This window comes from Loxodonta africana, chromosome 4, assembly GCF_030014295.1.
Source record: "Loxodonta africana isolate mLoxAfr1 chromosome 4, mLoxAfr1.hap2, whole genome shotgun sequence".
Classification (NCBI taxonomy): domain Eukaryota; kingdom Metazoa; phylum Chordata; class Mammalia; order Proboscidea; family Elephantidae; genus Loxodonta; species Loxodonta africana.
Genome location: NC_087345.1, coordinates 128,684,485 through 128,692,046, shown reverse-complemented (window position 1 = coordinate 128,692,046; position 7,562 = coordinate 128,684,485). Strand labels below are relative to the sequence as shown.

Sequence of the window (7,562 nt, the reverse complement as noted above, 5' to 3'; positions counted from 1 at the left end):
ATATATTTTTTCTTTTTTCACTGTTATAATTATGAAAAGTTGTACATTAAATTTTCCTCATTAGCTGACCGTATCTTAAGAAATTCTTAAAAAGAAAGATCTCTTAAGACATAGTTAACAAGAATGAATAAAATTTTATACAAATTAAAAAAAAATTGTAACAGTGCAATAATTATAACTACGTATTCTCTGGGAGGAAACCTGGTGGAGCAGTGGTTAACAGCTACAGCTGCTAACCAAAAGGTCGGCAGTTGGAATCTCCCAGACACTCATTGGAAACCCTATGGAGCAGTTCTACTCTGTATTATAGGGTCGCTAGGAGTAGGAATCGACAGCAATGGTTTGGGGTTTTTTTGTTTTTGTTTTTGGTATTCTGTAGGAAAGGTATACGCATTGCCCTTGAGTCAATTCTGACTCATAGTGACCCTGTAGGACAGAGTAGAACTGCCCCGAACGGTTCCCAAGGAGCAGCTAGTGGATTTGAACTGCCGACCTTTTGGTTCAGAGCCCAACCTTAACCACTGTGACAATATAAATAAAATTAGTTCAGTATAAACCTAGCAAGAGATCGATTAAATAAACATTCATTACATTATTTAGTTATTCGTTAATTATAGAAAATAGTTTTTGAACAGATAGGATACTTTTGAAAACAAGCTTAAGCAAAAAGTAAACACTTTATCTCCTCTAAAAAAATATGGGAAAGGAAGAAATTTTGCAAAACAAGACCTTCACTGCATTAGGGGCTTTTCTGAATTCTTATCTTTCTTGCAATCTATCTGTTTGATTTATTTCAAGTTGCTTTTCTACAGAATCTCTCTCTGCTTTATAACACAGTATATTCCTTCAAACCATTATTCTCTCACTACCGCTCTTACTCAAGGTATAAACCAAAAAAAAAAAAAAACCAAACCCCCTGCCACCGAGTCGATTTCGACTCATAGAGACACTATAGAGGCAGCTTAACAAATCTCCACAATATTCTCCCCTGAGCTCTGCATCACATAGTTTACTTTTGGCTGCTTCAGGAATCATCAAAAGAAAGCAAGATATTCTCATCTGGTTTTATCAATATTAGTTTTCTCTGTAAGACCAATAAATATTCTAACTAGTGCTTTTTGTTAATAGCAGGAAGGTGAAAACATTGAAAGAAACAATGATTAAATCAAAATCTAAATGAAAACATCAACAACTCTCCTTTAGAAAAGATATGGTTAAAATGAAAAGTAAAGCCACAACCTGGGAGAAAATATTAGCAAAATATCACAAAGGACTTATAGTTAGCATATAGAAGAACTCGTACAACAAATAAAAGAAGACAGAAACCTGATGAAAAATGAGCAAAATATTTGAATAGACACTTAACCATAGGAAATATATAAATGGCAAATGTTGTTGTTGTTGTTAGGGGCTGTCAAGTTGGTTTCAACTCATAGCAACCCTGTGTACAACAGAAGGAAATACTGATTGGTCCTGGTCCAACCTCATGATCACTGTTAGGTTTGAGCCCATTGTTGCAGCCACTGTGGCAGTCCAACTCCTTGAGGAGCTTCCTCTTTTTCACTGACCCTCTCCTTTACCAAGCATGATGTCTTTCTCTAGTGACTGATTCCTTCTGATAGCATGTTCAAAGTACGTGAGATGAAGTCTCACCATCCTCGCTTCTAAGGAGCAGCATTGTACTTCTTTCAAGATAGCTTTGTTTGTTCTTTTGGCAGTGCATGGTAAATTCAACATTCTTCGCCAACACTGCAATTCAAAGGCACCAATTCTTTGGTCTTCCTTATTCATTGTCCCATTTTTACATGCACATGAGGCATTTGAAAACACCATGGCTTGGGTCAGGCACTCCTTAGTCCTTAAACTGACACCTTTCCTTTTTAACACTTTCTTGAGTTCTTATGCAGCAGATTTGCCCAATGCAATGCTTCCTTTGATTTCTTCACTCTTGTTCCCATGGGCATTGATTGTGGATTCAAGTAAAATGAAATCCTTGTCAACTTCAATATTTTCTCCATTTATCATGATTTTGCTTATTGTGAGGATTTTTGTTTTCTTTATGTAGAGGTGTAACCCATACTGAAGGATGTAGTCTTTGATCTTCATTAGCAAGTGCTTCAAGACCTCTTCACTTCCAGGAATTATGATAATCTTTCCCTCATAAGACAGCTGTAAGAGTTAAATAACTGAATTCAGTTAAAATATTAACTGTGTCTGCCACATAGTAAGGTATTGGTAAAAGTTCTTGAAATAGAAAAGAATCTCCAAGATCAATAAAACAATTAGTCTCTATTTACCTGGAACCCCAGTAGAAGGAGACCCAGGACTCGGAGAACGAAATGGACCACATATTTAACTGCCTCTATAAAATACTACCTCCAGTACCATGAGACCAAAAGGAATGAATGGTCCCTGGCTACCATTATTGAATATTTTGATCAAGGACCCAACAGATGAATCCTGCTCAAAAGGAGGAAAACCATGGAACAAAACTTTAAACTCACATGGAAACCAGACTACTAACTGGATTCATTGAGACTGTGGGAACGCTGGAAGCAAATGCCTAGAAACAATCTTTAAACCTTGAACCAAAAGTATCCCATGAAGCCATTGTTAAACGGAGCAATGGTTTAGCCCAATTAATTAATAAAACAGTTTGCCTTGAGCATGGTGCTCTTATAAAGAATTGTCTATATGAGCTTAACCTGACAACAATCTAAAGCACAAATGACAACTTTAAGGGACAGAGAGCTTAAATTAATGGTGGTGAAGCAATATGGGTAGAGAGGGTAAGAATCATGACACAATGTGAAGGTATGTAAGCAATGCTACTGAACTGTGCACGTAGAAACTGTGAATGGATGTATGTTTGGTTGTGTGTATTGCCACCAAAAAAAAGATAAAAATGATTTTTAAAAAAGAAGGTATTTTCCAGAAGACACTCTTAAAAGGAAATCATTCATTCTTTTACATATACATTTATGGAGAATATTATTTCCATGTGTGATTATAAGAGAAACATACTTTTAAGTATTTACATTTACTCATAAAGGAAATAGAATTCCCTACAGAGAATTACTTAAACTATATTTGAAATTTTTTACAAGTTAAATGACTTAGAAGTTATTGTTTTGTGTGCCATCAAGGAAATTCCAACTCACAGTGACCTATATGACAGAGTCAAACTGCCCTGTACGGTTTCCTAGGCTGTAATCTTTATGAGAGGAGATCATTTAATCTTTATGAGAGCAGATCACCAGGTCTTTTCTCCCCTGGAGCAGCTGATGGTTTGGAACCACTGACCTTTCAGTTAACACTCAAGAGCTTAACCATTGTACCACCAGGGCTCCTTTAGAAATGATTACGGGTTTCTTTCAGGAAAAAAATACATTTGGATAAGTTGCCATAAAGATATTGACCCTCACAGGAAGCTGTGACTCCCTAAGGCAACTAAAAAAACAAAAATCTAGGATGCAAGGGGAAGATGGCAGACTAGCCAAATGCTTCCAGTGACCCCTCTTCCAACAAAGACCGAAAAAAACAAATGAAATGATTATATATATGACAAACTGTGAGCCCTGAACATCAAACACAAAGATAGGAAATCAGACTGAGCCACAGGGAAGGGAGAGGTAGTTCTGAAGCTGCTAGGAGTTGCTAGGCCTAGCCCCTCCAGCACAATCCCCTGGAGTGACTGCAACAGGGCTGGTGGTAGTGTTCGGGATGCATTGTCCTCAGGGAGAGACAGTGAGCTGCACAGTCTACTCACACCTCCAGAACCAGAGAAAGGCGCTCTCAGCAAAAGCTAAGTACTTGCATTTATTTTACCGTGCTTCCAGCCCCCAAGCCAGCTTCAGTGGCTGTCGATTTCCCTGGCCCTGAGAAAGGTCCTGCTATGCCATTCTCCTGGTCTTGGAGAAGGAATAAATTAACAGCTAGGGGAAAAAGATAATCTGCCAGCTCCACTAAACTGGGGAGCTCAGGACAGAAGTAGCTCCTGTCCAGGGACAAAGAATCTGTGGGCTTGGAATCCCTTTCACCTCTGCATGGACCTGTGTGGGGGTATTTCAGGAGATTAGTCCCTCACTGGCACACTGCAATGCTATATGTGCTTGAGATCTGACTTCAACTGTTTCAGCTGTGTGGTAGAGAGGTAAGTTTTTGAAATCTGATGCAGCTTTACCTATTAAACAGGGTCCTCACCTACACACATCAGCGGCCTAAGGACTTGTGGCTCCACCCACATCACCTCGCCTTCATTGACAAGGGTCCAAGGATAAGTGAGGCTTCCCAGTCCTTACAACCAAAAGTCTTGAGTGCCCACGTTCCACCTGCTGAACCCATCCACCTGTGCACTCTAGGGAATAGGGACTTGGTTTCCTCACAGACACTCGGGGGATGGTTGTCAACTCCTGCCTTGTTCAAAGTGTGACCCCCTGCTGCAACCAGATGCCTGTGTCTACTCCAATCACCCCTGCCCCTCTCAGACTGTAGGACAGAGCTTGTACCATACACTGGGTGACCAACTACCTGGACACCTGAGCTTAATCCACACAAGAAAAGTGAATGGCCTCCGAGGCTTATATACCTGGTAACAGTTCTAGCCACCTGGTGACAAGACGTTAGAGCTTTGCAGGCACAAATAATCAAGGCAGCTCACTCAAGCAGCCTATCTGGACACATCAAAACAAAACAAAGCAAGAAGCTATGATACAGTAAGCAAACATAAAATAAATTCATACAGTACCTTATATATGGCTCAAAGAAAACAGTCAATATCAAATCACATAAAGAAGCAGACCAGGATCACTTCAAGAAGCTCTCAAAAAAAAAAAAAAAATCAAGGAATCTTCTGGATGAAGAGGTATTCCTGGAATTACCAGAGGTATAATACAAAAGATTAACACACAGAACTCTTTGAGAGATCAGGAAGGAGATCAGGCAAAATGCAGAACAAGCCAAGGAGCACACAGACAAAACAGATGAGGAAATTAAAAAGGTTATTCAAGAACATAATGAAAGATTGAATAAGCTATAAGAATCCATACAGACAGAAATCAGAAATTCAGAAGATTAACAATAAAATTACAGAATTAGACAACTCAAAGAATAGTCAGAGGAGCAGAATTGAGGAACCAGAAGTCAGAATTAGTGAGATTGAAGATAAAACACTTGGCACCAATATATTCAAAGAAAAATCAGAAAAAAAGAATTTAAAAAAATGAATACGCCCTACGAATCCCATCGGACTCTATCAAGAGAAATAACCTACAAGTGATTGGAGTACCAGAACAAGGAGGGAGAACAGAAAATAGAGTAAGAATTGTTGTAGATTTGTTGGCAGAATATTCCCTGATAACACGAAAAATGAGAAGATATCTAGCCATGATGCTTATTGAACGCCACATAAGTTAGAATTAAAAAAAAAAAAGTCACCAAAACATATTATAATCAAACTTGACAAAACCAAAGATAAAGAATTTTAGAAGCAGCTAGGGATAAACAAAAAGTCACCTACAAAGGAGAGTCAATAAGAATAAACTCGGACTACTCGGCAGAAACCATAAAGGCAAGAAGGCAATGGGTTCACATATATAAAGCATGGAAGGAAAAAAAATTGCCAGCCAAGAATTATATGTCTGACAAAACTGTCTCTCATACATGTAGGTGAAATTAAGACATTTCCAGATAAGCAGAAGTTTAGAGAATTTATTAAAAAAAAAAAAAAAAAACTAAAAGAAATACTATCAGCAAAATAGGAATAGAAGGAAAATTCCTCAACATAATAAAGGACATTTATACAAAGCCAACAGCCAGGGTCATACTAATGGAAAGAGTCTGAAAGCATTCCCCTTGAGAACAGGAACCAGAAAATGATCCCTTTTATCACCACTTTTATTCAACATTGTGCTGGAGGTCCTAGCCAGAGCAATTAGGCTAGATAAAAAAATAAAGGGCATCCAAATTAGTAAAGAAAAAGAAGTATCTCTGTTTCCAGATGACATGATCTTATGCACAGAATACCCTAAAGAATCCTCAAGAAAACTACTGAAACCAATAGACGAGTTCACCAGAATATCAGGATACAAGATAAACATACAAAAATCAGTTGGATTCCTCTACAACAAAGAGGACGTCGAAGAGGAAATCACCAAATCAATACCATTTACAGTAGCCCCCAAGAAGATAAAATACTTAGGAATAAATCTAATCAGAGATGTAAAAGACCTATACAAAGAAAATACAAGACACTACAGCAAGAAACTAAAAGAGACCTACATAAAACCAAAAGAGACCTACCTAAGTGCAAAAACATACCTTGCTCATGGATATGAAGACTCAACATTGTAAAAATGTCTATTTGCTAAAAGCAACCTATAGATACAATGCAATTCTGATCCAAATTCCAATGACATTTTTTAATGAGATACAGAAACAAATCACCAACTTCATATGGAAGGGAAAGAGACCCCAGGTAAGTAAAGTATTACTGAAAAAGAAAAACAAAAGTGGAAAGCCTCACATTTCCTGATTTTAGAACATATTATACTGCCACAGTAGTCAAAACAGCCTGGTACTGGTACAACAACAGATACATAGACCAATGGAAAAGAATTGAGAATCCAGACATAAATCCATCCACATATGAGCAGCTGATATTTGACAAAGGTCCAAAGTCAGTTAAATGGGGAAAGGACAGTCTCTTTAACAAATGGTGCTGACATAATTGGATATCCATCTGTAAAAAAATGAAACAAAACCCATACCTCACACCATGTAAAAAAACTAACTCAAAATGGATCAAAGACCTAAATATAAAATCTAAAACGATAAAGCTCATGGAAGAAAAAATAGAGACAACGCTAGGAGCACAAACAGCAAAAGAGAAACTAGACAACTTGGAGCTTCTAAAAATCAAACACCTATGCTAATCCAAAGACTTCACCAAAAGACTAAAAAGGTTACCTAAAGACTAGAAAAAAGTTTTTAGCTATGACAATTTCCGATCAGCATCTGATCTCTAAAATCTACATGATACTGCAAACACTCAAAACAAAAAGACAAATAACCCAACTAAAAAATGGGCAAAGGATACAAACTGGCGCTTCACCAAAGAAGACATTCAGGCAGCTTGCAGATACAGGAGGAAATGCTTGCGATCATTAGCCATTAGAGAAATGCAAATCACAAATACAATGAGATACCATCTCACTCCAACAAGGCTGTCATTAATCAAAAAACACAAAATAATAAATGATGAAGAGATTGTGGAGAGATTGGAACACTTATACACTGCTGGTGGGAATGTAAAACGGTACAACCACTTTGGAAACCAATCTGGCGCTTCCTTAAAAAGCTAGCAATGGAACTACCATAGGATCCAGCAATCCCACTCCTTGGAATATATCCTACAGAAATAAGAGCCTTTACACAAAGAGATATATGCATACCCATGTTCACTGCAGCACTGTTTACAATAGCAAAAAAATGGAAGCAACCAAGGTGCCCATCAACAGATGAATGGATAAATAATTTATGGTTTAGTCACACAATGAATACTA

At 37.7% G+C, this 7,562-nt stretch overlaps 1 protein-coding gene across 2 annotated transcripts in view; it reads right to left on the bottom strand.

Annotated features, from left to right (window-relative positions):
* The window catches only part of LOC111749422 (NKG2-F type II integral membrane protein-like), a 199,840-nt gene that overhangs the window by 63,717 nt on the left and 128,561 nt on the right, over positions 1–7,562 (bottom strand). The gene's annotated exons all lie outside the window — the stretch shown is intronic.